The sequence below is a fragment of the Sus scrofa genome, chromosome 13 (assembly GCF_054392235.1).
Source record: "Sus scrofa isolate SSC_HxYL_T2T_F1_AM1 chromosome 13, Sscrofa_HxYL_maternal_Yorkshire_Landrace_v2.0, whole genome shotgun sequence".
NCBI classification, from domain to species: Eukaryota; Metazoa; Chordata; class Mammalia; order Artiodactyla; family Suidae; genus Sus; species Sus scrofa.
Window position 1 is genome coordinate 141,027,184 of NC_139395.1, and position 16,099 is coordinate 141,043,282.

Consider the following 16,099-nt stretch of genomic DNA (forward strand, 5'->3'; position numbering starts at 1 on the left):
AAACTATTTGGCCTCAGTAGGGAATTGGTTAATTTGTTTTTACTCCTGAAGGTGTTAAACACATCCGCTGTATAATCACTTTGTTTCTTACACCTGAATTGTCCACAAAGCTTAAGCATTTTCCTCCATCAGAGACAAAATTAATAATAATAATAAAATAATAATGGTAAGTATTGTAATGGCTTATCTTGAAAACCTTATTCATATACATTTCATATTTCCCCTCTTTCATGTAGGCCATTCAAAGCATTTGAAACCTCTTGACGACTCAAGGTCGTCATCTTGACCATCTATTATTGTGCTCTGCTGGAATGCAGTAATTTGTCTCTCCTGTCCCCTCAGGCTGTCAGCTGCCATTTCTGCTGTCACTGTGCTGCCTCTCGCAGTCTTTCCCACCACCTTCTGATGTTTATTGGTTCTAGTCTCCTCTGGTATGAGGAAGCAGCAGCAAAATGGTCATTAGAATTGCTGGTGAATAGGAGCTGATAAGCACTAAATGATTATTGCTCCCAAAGGAGCATCCATCAGAGGAAAGAAGTGTTTTATTCTGGTGGGTTTTTTTTTTTTTTTAAGTCACTATTTACAAACACAAGAGCTGAGGCTACTGTTCCTTCCCATCCTTCATCATCATCATTTTTTTCTTCTCTTTTCCATCTCTCAGGGAAACGGGAAACGTGGGCTCTGACTATATGCTTTCTTACCCCTGCTCGGATTTTGTTCTTAAATCATAACAATTAGAGGAATGTTTCTAAATTGGATCATGGCTGATTGTCTCCATTTACTGTGGCTTTAAGAACAAGCTGATTTGAAGCCACATACTTTTGGCAGCTTTCATCCATTTATTTGGACTATCAAGCAAGAATGCTCACAATCTTTCAAATGAAAGAAGACATCTTTATTTCCAGTTCACACCCTTCATAATAAGAAGGGTATTTGAAATAAAGCCAAAAAGCATAACTTCCTTCTCTAACTTCATATTACAGATGACTGCAGTAATGGAAGAATACTTCCTTACTACTGACCTTATCCCCACATCAGCAGCAAAAAATGACAGTGACACCTTAAACAGAAACAGGGGAGGGAGGGGAATTCATTTGCTTCGATTTGTAGGAATTCCTGAAAGTCCGTCTTTAGTAAGCAAGTACAGATGTAGACCCAATAGAGGAAGAAGTCTTTATTTATCATTTTACTTAGAAGTCTCCTTTGAAAGGATCATTGTGCCATTATTACTGAAAAGGAGCCCAGGTAATAGTTACCCAAAATTTCAAAATTAGGGAAAATCTCATTATGAAACATAGATCTCATTTCGGTCTGGTAAAAGACCAGAACTTGGAGGCTGGAGAACCAAGTTTCTCAGCAGAAGCGAGCACTGTGTGTTACAAAGGAAATAGAGCTGAGAACAGTCAGTGGCCAGTTCTCCCCGGTGGGGGGGCTGATGGATCCCCATTCCATCTTCCCAAGTTCATTTCCCTTTTAGGTACTGGGAGCCAGCCAATGTCATAGCCATGTTAGGACACACTCCTGTTTCTTCCTTCTTCTCTGCCCAGGCTCTGCCTCCCTCTCACCTGTAGGAGGTGCTTCTTGGGCTGTTTCCCTCCCAAGTGGAAATGATTTCTTTATGGGAAATATCCATGGCATCAGCCCCATCCCTTTCCTGAGAGGGCTTTCATCACTACATACCTAGGATGATGGTGATTGAAATAATGCCTTATCTTTATGGCATCTGCCAGCTTCCTGAGGGCAGGAACTGCTTTTAATGTATCTACTTCCCTTATGAGCCTGCACCCCAATGCAATTCTCAAAGTATGCATTTAACCAGTATTTATGGGAGGAAAGAAGGAAGGGATGGAGGGAGGAAGGAAGGAAGGAAAGAATGGAGGAAGGAGGGAGGGGGGAAGAATATATCACAACTATAGAAGGCTTCTATTTAGGGCCCTAATGTAATAATGCTATAAATAATATTTTCCTTGAATGCCATTTTACCGTGTAGTTTATTACATTTAATCCCTTAGTATTCATCATTATCCTGATGTTGGATGCATGGGTGTGTAGTGTTTATCTGCCATGTGTATCTTTTTAATGTGTATGTATATTCCTTTTCTCTTTCTCACACACACACATATGCTTTTTGCATACTCATAAATGTAAACTCTCTTAAGGTAAAGACATTACCATGTTCATGACTATATCCCCAAATTCTTGAACAGTGCTGACAAAGGGGAATAATTGTTAGGTGAATGAATGAAGATAGTGCCTCTTTGGTCATCATAACCTTGTGAGATGAATACAATACAATGTTTGTCTTCCTCTTTTACAGATAGCAAAACTGAGGCCTTGAGACTGCTCAAGGTCCCATAGCTAGGTATTGACAAAACCAAGACTTGAACTCACATTTTCTATTTCCATATCTTTTTTCTTTCTGCCTTCTGGGAATTTTCTGTATTAGTAGCAAAGCAAGAAAAGTCACACAAAGAAAATTTGTTTCCACATTTAAATGCATGGTGAGTACACAAGAAATTACTGACTTTTCAATCCAATGATAACACAGATTGTGTGATTTTTAGAAAAAGAAGCATTTCTTTTCCATTCTCTTGCATTTATTAGCATAGTTTTCAGCGCATGCCCGTGTGCGCATGCATCTGCGCACATACACACACATACACACACACAGCTCTCGGCTTGTACTTTTCCAGTCTCCTGTTAATTCTTCCTTCTAGACCCTCCCTGCTCTGACCATCCCCATTTCCTGTCAGGGCTGTTGCTTGGTCAGGCCAAATTCAAGGGACATTCAGCAGAATTTGTCATGGTCCCTTTGGTCCCTTTGGCAAGTGCAGAGGGCTTAAAGGAAGCAGAACAGCAGGCATTTCAGGAGTGGGACTAGGCTGGCCTGTTATAAAAAGTTCATATTCCCCTTAATTGTAGCTCATATTGGCAAACAGAGAAAACATACATACAAATTGCTAAGTTATGCTGAGTGTCCAAGAATGTCAGTAATCCCCATGAAATCTCAATGAAATATCTTTTTTTTTTTTTTTTCACTGAAACAGGAGCCAGAGATCACATGCTGTCCATTCCACTGCCCAATCATTGTAGACAGGTTTGATACATACACATTGACCAGGAAAGGACACCCCTTAAGGCCCTAATGCATGGAAGAAACTGCACACATTTGGCAGCAAATTGAGGTGTAGCAACAATCACTTTCTATTCTCAGACACCGCTCTGTTTTTCTTTTATCTTAAAACGGTATGACTACAAAGGGGAATAAGGTATACAGTGATATAGGCTCCTACATTAAAGTACAAGAGAAAATAGGCATTTGCTTATATCTGAAGCCCATGCGGGGAGAGATGAGTCAGTAAAAAACTGTACAAAGGAGATCTTAAGTCACCAATTGTCACAGATGCTATGGCATGGCAGTGAGTAACCCATGAACTCCCTGAGGCCTTTTTTCTTTTCACTCAGACAGATCATAATAGGGTAAAAAGGATGTCTATACACATTCATGAAACTGATCCCCCATTTGACCGTGAGTCAGGCTATAGTCCATGGACTTGGGCTGTTCAGTGTAGTAGGACTCATTTCTTTCCCTTTTCCTTTCTCATAAATGACTCAGGCGACTCACTGGAGACCCATGTGAGCTTCTCTTCCTGGAATCATCATTTTGGAAGTGCATGTCCTCTAAACTTACTGGATTCACCCAATGAAACACGCCTCTGCTTTGATTTCACCTCCTGTGTGTGGTTTGCAGAGACGAGCTGTTGGGGTTTCCCACCCGTCCACGACTCAAAGTTTCTATTTCTACATTTTGACTGCCAGTTCTATATTTGGTCAAAATCCTGCTTTTTGCCTGGTTTCCTAGGGAAACAGCTTGTCAAACTGCTGTTTTTTTGTCCATCTGCCTTGCCCACTTGGGTTTTTGATTGTGCACTCTGATTATTTCCTAATCTGACAGGCACAAGGCCAAAAATGAGGGGAAACCCCTTGAAATTTCTTAAAAATAAGTTTATGTAAATGAATGGTCAGTTAGGAAATCACAGTTGTGTGTGTTGTGGTAGGGAGGGCGGTTTGTGTTTGTGTTTCTAGTTGTCTGTATGTTTATAGCCTATGATAATAAGAAAGCCAATGTAAGGGAACAGTGGGAGGGTCAAGAAACCTTATTCTATAGATGCAAAGGTACTATACGTAAAATATAGATGTGGACACAGTAACATTCCTGCAAGGACCATCCAGTCAGAAGTACCAGCAATGACACATTTAAAGAAACACTAGACTTTGTCAGAAAATCTGAGTTTTTGTGTCATTTAAACCTCATGCTGGATCTTTTCATTACCACAAGGACCACATTTTACTTCTGGAATTAGGACCCCTTGTGCCAAAGATTCTGTGCAACTGAGAGCATTAATATAAGGAAATGTGCCTTCCTTTTTCCAGCTTTTACACTTCAAACACATACATAGTGACCAATCAAACAGTGTAGAGTGACATACATAACCAATGTCACAGCACCAAGTTGATGATCTATCAATAAACAATCTAACTCCAGATAAATGCCTGTGTATTTTAGGCTTTTTAAAATATGAAATTGACCTGAAGCTCTGTTATACAGATATCATAGAAACACCAGGTTCTAGGAACAACACATTGAGAATCAGTATCCTAGATGATTTCAGAAATATTCTCCATGTCCTTTGGTTAAATTCTCTTTAGGACTTTTTTGGGGAGAGAAAGCTGGCAGAGAAGGAGAAGGAGGTATGCCTTCTTACATTATGGAACACCTATGTTTCACCTTGCCCAGGGAATTATGTCAGTGGGCCTAAAGCATGCCGAGTTTTTTCATGGTTCTGAAATAGTTGTGTTCCTGAAGTCATAGGTGAGCCAGGTCCTTCCCTGTCTGTGGCTCATGGATAGACTGGGGGAACAGGTGTCCAGGTCTTATTTCAGAACATCATCACATACCTATTGTGAGAAACAGAGCCCTCAACAAATAGAATCTGTTGTTTCATTTAGTTACTTTTCAAGATGCCATTACCAGAAATTTTATGTAAATACATATTTTATTCCCTGAGGCATGTTAATATGAGACCAAAATTATAAAACATTGAAAACAAAATTTCCTTTTTTACTAGTTTTCTCTGTGTGCTATTGGGAACATGCATGCTATAGGAGAACAAAGGTGTTCAAACCCAGCCAAAGCCTCTTTGCTGTTTTGTTTGCAGAATCATAGGAATGTGGTATTGATTTTCAGTAGTTCAATGCAGTTCAATTCAGTGAACATTTACTCTTTGCCTTCTCTGGGTCAGGTCCTGGGTCCATGCTGTGAAAGAAAGTATGGACGTTATTAATAAAGCCAACACTTAAGAGTTCCAATAAAGTGCTGAAAACATATGACTACACTATGGCCTAGATAGTAATCAGTGCCTCAGAAGAGGTACTTATTTATTTATCAAGTACTCATATTGTACTTATTATATGTCAAGTACTGTTCTATATACTTTATTAACTCGTCATCCTCCAGACAGTCCTTTAAAATGTAAGTTCTGTGGTTATCTACATTTTGCACTGATGCATAGACAAGGTAAGTAATCTACTCAAGGTCACATTGTCAATAGCAGTAGGTCCAGGCAGCAGGCTCTGGTGTGCTCTTAACCACTATGCCATGCTCTGAGAGGTGAGAAAAAGAAGAAGTTGCTTTGGATGCAGTGGATCAAGGAATGAGGGTTTCAGAAAGAAGATATGCAGATGAGTAGCATTCATCCTACCGGGGAAGTTTGGGAATGTCTGGCTTTTGGCATTCATAGCAGTGGGCGTAATATGGGCGGTAGCTTTGAAGCAGAAAATGTCTCTATGGTTGTGTTCAGAGAATAGTGATTTCAATTGTCTACAAGGCTGTTAGAGGTCTGAGACCAGCATGGCAAGCAGAGCATGCTTGTGTCCATGGCAGCACTTTGCTCAAGGTCAAGAAGCTACTAATACCTGCCACTCTGAGACAGCACATTCTCAGATACCTAAAACCAATAGGTCCAAGCTGGAACACTTCCCTAAGAAGTATTCACCTCTTTGTTGCTGAAGAAAGCTTCCCAAATTCAACCCATTTGCTTTGGTACAACCCATACCCCATTGGAGCCAAGGAATTCTGATTTGCAGATATTTTTCTTGCTTCCTTGGCCACCCTTCATTACTCTTCTTAAATACTTTCTAGGTCATTCCTTCCTAGGTAGGAATAAGTCTCCACCAAGGAAAAGATAGGCAGAAGTGAAGAGCTCACTGACGGGGGTGTCCTGTAGTGGGCAAGGTGCTGAGGAAAGCATCTTTGCCCACCTGGGCATCATTTCCAATTGTTCATGCACAGCTGCATCTCTTCTTCTCCATGGAGCTTTCTTGATCAACTAGCAAGACAAGCCCACTGTCTAGGAGCTGCACAGCTCACTCTTTCAGATGCCACTTGAATCTTTTGGAAAAACATTTGATATCGCAGCCTGTGCTGAGTGTAGGTGTCGTGCTTCATTTATCACCTATGTTTAAAAATATTCTTAGCTTACCAAGAGATTTTCCTCCAAAGATTCTCTTTCTTCTACCAACCACAGCCTCCTGTTTCTTTACTCAGTCTAGCCTTTGTTTAGGCCTGCGTCATGGTATTATCAGGCACCCAAACAGGTTCACTGGATGCCTCTTTCTTACTTTTGGAGTCAAATACTCCCATTCCTCATTTCCCCTCCATCCTTGAATACATTGATGCAAGTAGGATATCCCATGGCCTAATGTGCATAATTACAGACTTTGGAGTCAGGCAGCCCTGGGCCAGAGTGTGTCATATATTGTCCTCCTCATTGAGCCTCAGTTTTCTCATCTGTATAATGGGGGTATTAACTGGACTTGCCTCAAGGGATCTTTGAAATCAATGCAATAATGTATATCAAATACTTAGCCCAGTGCCTTCACACTATGTGTCCAATAAATGTAGCCATTATTAATATTGATAATGACACAAAGCTTTTAGGATGATCATACCAGCCAAAGTACATGGCTCTTCCTCTGATTTTATTTTATGTAGCCAGAGGCCCATACCAAAGCACTGATGATAAAGGGAAGGTATAGAAAATTCTAGGCTCCTTTAAACTAAGGTGAGTGCCTCCAATTTATTTCCACAGCTCTTACAACACTTACCCTGATTGATGGCTCTGGGGAGAAATCTAATGGGCGTCATGGACGCAAGGGGGTAGACAATTCCCAAGAGAAATGCCAGAAAAAAAAAGGGAGTGGTGTATGATATGACTTTGAGTGGTTAAACCAGCATTTGTTCTTATCCACATCCACTCCTCAGCATTATCTGGGGAGCCCCCCCTTTTTTTTTTTTAACAACATTTAGTACACACACACAAACATACACACATTGTGTATTTTATTAAAGTATAGTTGATTTACAATGTTTGGTTAGTTTCAGGTGTACAGCAAAGTGATTCAGTTATATATAATATGTATTTACTTTTTTCAGATCCTTTTCCCTTATTTTAACCACACCAATTCCTGAACTCCACCCCCAGAGTTAATTGTTCTTAGGTGGGGAGTGGGGATTATTATTTTTTAAGCTCCCCAAGTGATCCCAACAGGTAGCCGGGATTCAGAACCCATGACTGAGAGGATGGGCAAGCAGAGGGAGGAAATGGAAATGCTCTGATGGCAACCAAGAGAGGAATCAATGCAAGATAGACGCAACAAGTGCTCAGCGAGCTGGAGCTTTGCTTCTGCTCTGTCTCTTATCTCAGGGCCACGTTTGCAGGCAGCACAAAAATAAAGGGGGAGGGGGACGTCGACATCAAGGATGTGAAAGTTGCTTCTAATCTTCAAATAGATATTAGGCAGGGGCTCTCAGATTCTAGCTTGGGGACTAGCGAGGCACCTGGTATGTGCGTGCTGAGGTAAAATGTATGTACTGATGTGAAAGCCTCAGTGTCAGGCCCTCTGAAAAGACAGATTTTCTGAGCTTTGCTTGCTATCAAAATAATAAAGGAATTCTGTGGCTTTCTTATGAGTCTTTAGATTTATACGCTTGGTTACAGCTTATCTCTTTTCTCCATGCTTTCTCATTTCCAGTTTCCAAATTATGGGAAATCATCTGGTTCAGTTTCAGCTTCCTCATTTTAAAGATGAGCAAACTGAGTGATGCCTGACTTCTCACAGACCTATAGGGGCAGATGTCTCCTCGCAGTGGACCAGGGTTTACTCAGTACTGGGTTCAGAGATGGAAGGGCTAACTTCAGAGTGTCTCCACCTTTCTTACTGACACTTTCTGTTTTCTTGACCAAAACCTGGGATATTCTCATGTCATCCTGACTAACCAGGTGTTTATTTTCAAAGATGGCTGAACTAAACTATGTTTAAAAACACAGATCTTACCTTAACTGCCCCAGGTACCACTGCAGAAAAACTGTGACCTTGCTGGTGTCACTGCACACCAAATGAGACTTAATTTTCCCTAAGTACTCAGGAGAAGAAAAACAATAATGTATATGATGGGTTTTTGGCCCACACCCATACCCTTTAGGAGAAGATAGAATTTGGCACAGTTCATATTCTGATTTAAAGAAAAATGTTTTGTTCTGATGTTATTTGTCTAATTAGTAGTTCACAAAAAAAGGATTGGGTTTTTCCTATGCAATGTCATCTAGCCTTTGAGATTTTAGAGTTAGATGGTTCAAATCAATTGACTTCTGTGAAGCTTCCTAATGGATGCATCTAACCTTGATCTTCACACTGTATCCTTATATTCAAGGCTCATACATAGCTCAGATCTTCCCCTTATCATGTTTGTATGTTTATTCAGTAAACATTTGTTGAATGCCACCCAAATGCCCAGATGGTTGAAGGACAGAGACAGTACACAGGGCATGTGGTAGGGAATGAATGGTGGATGCTGAGGCTATGAAGGCAAAACTGCAAAGAACTTTTAAAAGTAATTCTCAGGGAATTGGCAAAGAGCCAGCGGAGGTGTGTGAGAACAGAGGAGTAATATAATTAGATTTGTATTTTAAGAGAGAAAACATCTGATCATGGTTTATCCATTCAACAGACACTAATTGAGCACCTTCTGCATGGCAGATACCACGCTTGGCTCTGAAGATACAAGAAAGAATAAAAAATGGTCCTTGCCCTCAAGGAGCTCACAGTCTATTGAGTTGCCTTTCTGTCTTCCCCACTAGATTGTGAGCTCCTGGAGGGCAGGCACTTTTGTTCAACTGAAAAAAAAGTACAAGTTTCAGAGTTCAACCTGGATTACAGTCCCAGCTGTGTTATTTTTACCCTATGTCCTCGGTTCACTGATCTGAAAATCAGAGCTAATGGTGCCTTCCTCACTGAGTATGTGGAGAGATTACATGAGAGGATAGGATGCACCCAACACAGCAGGAGCTTTGTAAATACATTTCTTTCTATATTGCAGTGCCTGGCACATGGTAGGCATTCAGTAAGTAAATGGCTGCTGTCTAGCTGGTTGGAAGGCCTGTAGACTCTGGTGCCTGAGGGTTGGGGGAATTTCAGCCTGGGATCTATAGCTAGCAGACCCCTTCTCTGCTTGGTCAGTGGTCAAGTTGCTTACTCCAGGCTGTGAATTACAGGCAGAGCCCATGTTGGGCTCTGAATCTTCAGTTCCTGAATCCCAGCATGCATCTTGCAAAAGTCAGAACCAAAGTCAAAGGAAAATGATGAAATTTTCTCTCTGGCCAAAATGCTATCACTTCATCAAGGGCAACAGATCTTCTTGGCAAGTGAAGTTGATTTGCTTGTGCTTATGTAATCAGTTGTATTTGCAAGTGACTGAGGCCTTCTCATAGTGGCTTAAAGGGGTGGTGTTAGTTGTCCCTGTCCTTTGTTTGACATTTTGTTGTTTTCAGAAAATATTCATAATTCATGATCTCACTCATTCCTGACAAAAATCACTCTGAGGTCCACATGGTAGGAATCCAGACACTTGACTATATTCCTTCAGTCACTGGGGTGACTGAGACTCACAGAAGTAAACTGACTTGCCTAAAGTCATTTAGTTCCTTGTACTATGTGTTTGTAAGCAGTTTGCTGTTACATCAGAAAAATTGTGAGACAGATAGATGTTAGTACTTTCTGTTTGTTTAGCCCATGATGGTATATCAGGAAATCTAAATTCATTTTTTGTTTTTTTGGCTCAGTATGTGAGCTTAGGAAATGCAGAATGGGATTCTTAAGATTGATATGCTTCTCTGACCTGTAAAATCATTGTTTTTCTTCCCCTGACTGATCACAAGATAAACCTGTTCCATCATGTGCTATATCTTCTATTTGTGATATTATCAATACTTACATTGACAAACTCTTAAAGATTTATATAATGCTTCTAAGAGTCACTATCTTCAAACCTACTTTATGAAGTAGAACCTGGTCCAAAGTAAGGTCTAGAGAGATTGTGTGACATGTCCTGTGACCAGTATGTGACAGATTTAAGGCTGCCATCCTAGTCCTCAAGCTTCTGAATCTGATACTTGCTATAACGCATATCTCAGACTCCATTGAGCCTCCATGTGTTTGCTGTGGGTTAGGCTTTTCCTTCGAAAGTTAGAACTTAGTAAACATAAACTTTACCACAGTAATGCTAGTATGACGTACCCTTCAAAATGAAAAACATGTATCTTCAAAGGGACTGCTCCACTTTTTCATTTATTTCTCAATTTTACCTCTAATTTTTTTTTTTCTTTAATGCTCCAAAAAATGTTCCAAGTTTCTTTAATCTACAGGTTGGTAGTGAGAGGTTGGCCTAATTTCTATATTCCCTTTGAGCACAAGCAATAACACATTTTAAAGGATGATAAATAGCAGTGTGAAATATAGAAGGATTCTATAAATACCCACTGAAATCCCTGTAGTCAGAACCAGGTAGAATAAGAGAACAGTCAAGCCATCCTCTTTCCTTCCACATTATCTCCCTTTTCTTGTATAAGTAGTTGCATGGATAAGACCTCAAACACCAGAGCCAGACAGACAAGGATTTGAGTCTTGGCTCTGCCTATATGACCTGCAAGACTGTAGACAAGCTACCTAACTCTCCTGGGCTTTGTTCCCCTTGTTTATAGAAAGAGGTTTAATGATATTACATGTAATTTGTAGAACAGTCATTTAGAACAATGCCTGCACATTTTTAGTTGGTAATTATAATCACTTCCTATCACTGCGTTTATCTTCCTCCAAGACCCTATTTCTCACCTTTTAGGATACTTCTGTCCGTGTCTATTCTATAGAGAGGAAATACTATCAGCCTACATTTAACATCAGTTTATGCTCCTATGTCATGGGGTATTTTGCATTTCTAATTTCATCCTTATCTTTCTAATCAAAGTGCTGACTGATGCAGTATCTACCACCTTGTGCCTGTCTAGTAAATATGATTTGGACTAAAAAAGTTTAATTTTTAGTTACAAGAACAGTATCATAACACTGCCAAAATTTTATAAAATAGAAAAGAGAAAACAAACACCCACAATGCAACACACTCATGACACCATATGTGGTGTAACAGTCAAGGCCATGGATGTCGTGTTTGAATCCTGACTGTAATACCTTAAGCCCTCTACTGCAACTGTGGGCCTCAATTTCCTCCCCTCTGAATGAAGGCAGTAACAGTAACCACCTCATAAGCAGGAGATTGGGAGGATGCTGTGCATATAAAGCATTTGGAACAGGGCTTGCTCAATAAATCTTAGTCGTGAAGAGGAGGAGGGGGAAGAGGAGGACTTGCATGTGTGTCCCCTTTATGCTTGTTGTTGTTCACAGATTACTTGAGGAGTTTCACCTCTCCTGCTCCCTGTTTTTGCCACAAGAAACATGCATTTGGAGACTGAAGAGTATACTCATTGGAGAATCCCCAGACCCAGGGAGGGGAAATGACTGTCTGGATTGCACTCAGCAAGTTTATAGTGAAGAGAGATCTAAAATTCCTAACCAGCAGGCTCCTCTCCTCATTTCCTATATACATTTCTTATTTGGGGTCACTAATTTTTGACTACTGGTTGCTATCTGAGATTGTAGATTAAGCTTCAGGAACAATAAAGCACGCTAAGATTTTTCAGTCTGGCTTTTATGGCACTGCTGGCTTTGTATGACAGGATTTCATATCCACTGGGATGTCCATACCTAAGGGCAAATGGAGAGGACTCCTCAAAATGTATAGCCATAAAAAGACAGCACATCCCTCTATGCAACCTGCCCCAAAAAACCCCACATAAATAGTTTCCATCATGATTCTCATCTTTTATGTGTGGGCATAAGTCCTTGTAGCAAAATCCCAGGGCACCCATGTTTCTATACCCTGAACTTCCTCTAAGCACTGAATTGTTAGTATCAGAAGTCATCACAGCCACTTCCAAGCTCATTTCCTTCAGTCTTTAATGAAAGCAATCTTTTTTTTTTTTTTTCTTTAGATCAGCAGCAAAAAAGCAAACATTTACATGAGTAGTATTCACCCAAGTGTGGAGCAGCTAACTTGCTGAACCAGGGTCCTGGGTTGATCTGTAGACATCTCTCCTCACTTAGAGGTGGGCTGTCCCAGCAGATGCTCCCCTCACATTTACAAAAATATCACTGACATCATTGCACACAGCACAGACCATGAAACAAACAAAAAGTCACATAGAGGGACATAAGAGCCAAAGGTCAAGTACATGAGATTTTTACCTGAAAAGAAAGATGGCAACTTGTCAGCTTGACTTTCTTATATGTACCTCTTGGGGTCTTCACTTTGAATGTCATTCTTGCTACATCTCTGGATGTCCAAATTCTAACCTTGTCCAAGACCTGATTAAAATGCCACCTTCTCTTACTGTCCCTCCATCTCCCCACGCTGAGCCATCTCCTCTTTCTCTATGTTCTGGTAGCAGTGATTAAAACCTTTTACTTTGGCTATTGTATTTTTGAATATTTCCAGATGCCTAATGTTTCCTGCCAAATCTCCTAGAGGACAAGGCCATGTCTCAATTATTTCTTTAATTTCTTTACCGCTAGCACTTGTTAGGCCCTCAGCATTTGTGCTTTGACTAAATTTATTACTGACCATCATATCCTCAGCTGTGTTTAGTTTTTGTGCTACTAGGAACTTGCTAGGTTGTATCTCATACATGAAACAGTGCTGTCCTTATGATGCTTGACGTCCTCTGTAACATCTAGTACTTATTCTTCTCCAAAAAGCTCACTTTATATTCAAGAAGCATTGGAAGCTGAGTCCCTAACCTTAGGCATTGTCTTGAGGGTTGAGGCAGTGCTGAATAGCCTGGGTCAGTGACCATGACATGTCTCTTGGTTAGAAAGAGAATAAAGCCAGTAACAACTTGCTTCTTCCTATTACTGAGGATAGTTAGAATGACAGAGAAGGTAGAGCATATAGAGTTTTTGGTGATATTCATGGTAGTGTTATAACAATAACCCTTTGTATGTTTCTGGCACTTAAGTATATCAAGTCCACTTCATTCTGATCAGAGTGACACTTTTGACCCCATCCTTCCTAGTTACTAGACATTGGAAGGCATTTTCTAGCATCAGTGTGGCTGAGTGCAAATCCTAGCTCCTTCTCATACCAACTTGAGCAAAGCTCTTTAGCTTCTCTATGTTTGTTTCTTCATCTGTAAAGGGAGGTAGCAAAAGTACTTATGTCATTGGATTATTTCAGAGGTTAAAGGAGAAAGTACGTGTACGGAGTAGTAACTCCACATGATATTATTGTAATCCCAGGCACTGAATAAGGCCCTGGATCAAGAAAATTCTCATCAGATAGAAGTATTTGTTTCAGAAAGGCATGTGTATTTTTTGGGAACAGTGTATGGGAAGAAGGCAAAAAGGGATGGGAGAGGTTCGGGCTAGCTTGCCTAGGACTTTGGACTCACCTGTATAAAAAGTGGTTCCTGAGGTCTGCATAATGTGAGGAGAAACACCCTTTGTTAAGTCGAGGAAAGGGAGACTGGCACAAAGGATTGCACCAGCACAGCCTGAACACTCCTCTGGGGACCACATCTGTTTGTGCCAGCTGTTGTCAGTCTGTGTAGGCTTGATGAGAAGAACAGCCACGATTTTCACTTTACAACTTCCATCTTGGAATCTCAGAATACTGTGTTAGATGAGGGCTTCCAAAGTTTTGCCAAGAATGAACATACTTTTCCAAGAATGCATCACTGTGCACCCTTTGATGATGGAACAAGAATGAACTAGTTTCAGAGTAGACCTGTTTTTCTGATTTGAGCCATCTTCTTTTTTCTACCACTTATTTTTCAGATGACATGGGACAACTCAGTTCTCCTCCCTGACTCTTAGTTTTTTCATTATAAATAAAAGGGTTTATCTACCACTAAATGATTTCCAGTATGTCTTCTGTTTCTGAAATGCTCAGAGTGCAAGGGATATACAGTTTCCTCCCAAATAGACTACAGCTTGGAACAATTTGGGCCAGGATCAAGTTCTCGTAGAATAGCATATTTTGTAGTATTTTGTTCATGCTTGCATTATAATCCAGCAAGGGGAAAAAAAAAAAAGATTATTAGTTTGATCACTAGGAAATGGTATTATTATCTTTTAGTTTTTTTATACGAGAGTATTAATGACCCTTTACATGATTTTTCCTTTGCCCACCACTAGTACAGTACTATTCATCATTTCTTTTTACTATTTTAAGATTTAGGATTACCCTTCCAGCTTGTCTCAGAGGTTAAGAGGCAGTCTTTTCAAGAGCAGTTCTTCTCTTGCTGAATCACGAGTGAAGACATTAAAAATGGCTCTCTCTAAATCTTGTACTCCATCTATCTACATCGGAATTACCAGGACACTTGTTATTTTCTAGGTTTCTATCTTTCTACACAGAGGAAATATTATATTTACAAAACAGAAATAGATTCACAGACTTCGAAAACTTATGGTAATCAAAGAGGACAGGAGAGGGAGAGGGATGAATTAGGAGTTTGCAATTAATATATACACATTACTGTATATAAAATAGATAACCAACAAGCACCTGCTGTATAGCACAGGGAACTATATTCAATATTTTATAATCACCCATAAGGGAAAAGAGCATTGTAAATTAACTATTTTTCACTTTTCAAAATGTCTTAGTATTTTTCCCTAAGGAAGTGTCCTTTGATAGTTCAAGACTTTGTAATACAAGGTTAAATTCTCCTAAACATATGTAGATGGACTATAAAATCCCTCTGAAACAATGGTGATGGATCGAAGACTGAGGCAGTGTGTATGGTAGGAAGTATGCACTTTCTGAACTTGATGACCGGAATCCAATTTCAAGTTCCCAAGTTCTGTCAAGGTGATCTCTGTGCCTCAGCTTCCTCTTTTGCAAAACCAGAGTCTAAGATCTGATGGGGTTGCTGTGGTGTTTATATGAGTTAACATATTGTGAACATTGTCTGGTCCCTGCTGATCTACTCAGGATACATTATTTTCACTCAAATTATAAATCAATGAATATGTAAATTAAACACATGTATTTCTATCTTTCAGAGTTTATGGAAAGGGATATTCCTTCAATAGGATTACTATTATTTGAAACCAGGTTGCTGATGAGTTAGACGTACTAAACGCTATTGGCTCTTCAGTATCAGAGCATGATGTTTTCTCCCCTCTGCCGCAGTGCTGATGAATGACATCGAGTCATTCAAATTCCCTCGTCCACCTTCCTGCCACATTTGAAAGGCATCCATAGCTCAGATTTGACAGGCTGTTTGTGAGCATTTAGTACAAGTCATGAGCCCCTATGAAATATTAGCATACATCATATCACCTTAGGTATTACTCACAGTGGCCCTGAAATGGAAGCATTCCCTCTCCCCCGCCTGCCCCCGACCCCATTTACAGACGAAGATGCTTATGCTAAGGGAAGGTTAAAAAAACTGATGAAATGTTATGCAAAATATGTGCTTCATCTTGGTATTTGAACCCGCTTTTTCTGCTTCCAAAGCCCACACTTTCTCCATTACACCACAATCAATGTTTCTGAAAGTAAATGGGGCCACACTGGTCTCCAACCTCTGGTATAATTAGCATCATGCTTTAATCAGTGAGGTTGACTGTCTTGATTAACCTT

General features: G+C 40.1%; 1 protein-coding gene and 1 non-coding gene across 13 annotated transcripts in view; both read left to right on the forward strand.

Moving 5' to 3' along the window:
* LPP (LIM domain containing preferred translocation partner in lipoma) overlaps positions 1-16,099 on the forward strand; it is a 693,621-nt gene that overhangs the window by 491,601 nt on the left and 185,921 nt on the right. The gene's annotated exons all lie outside the window — the stretch shown is intronic.
* Positions 9,142-9,227, forward strand: MIR28 (microRNA mir-28). Its single transcript, NR_049166.1, has one exon. It is a non-coding gene; the product is annotated as a microRNA mir-28 (primary transcript).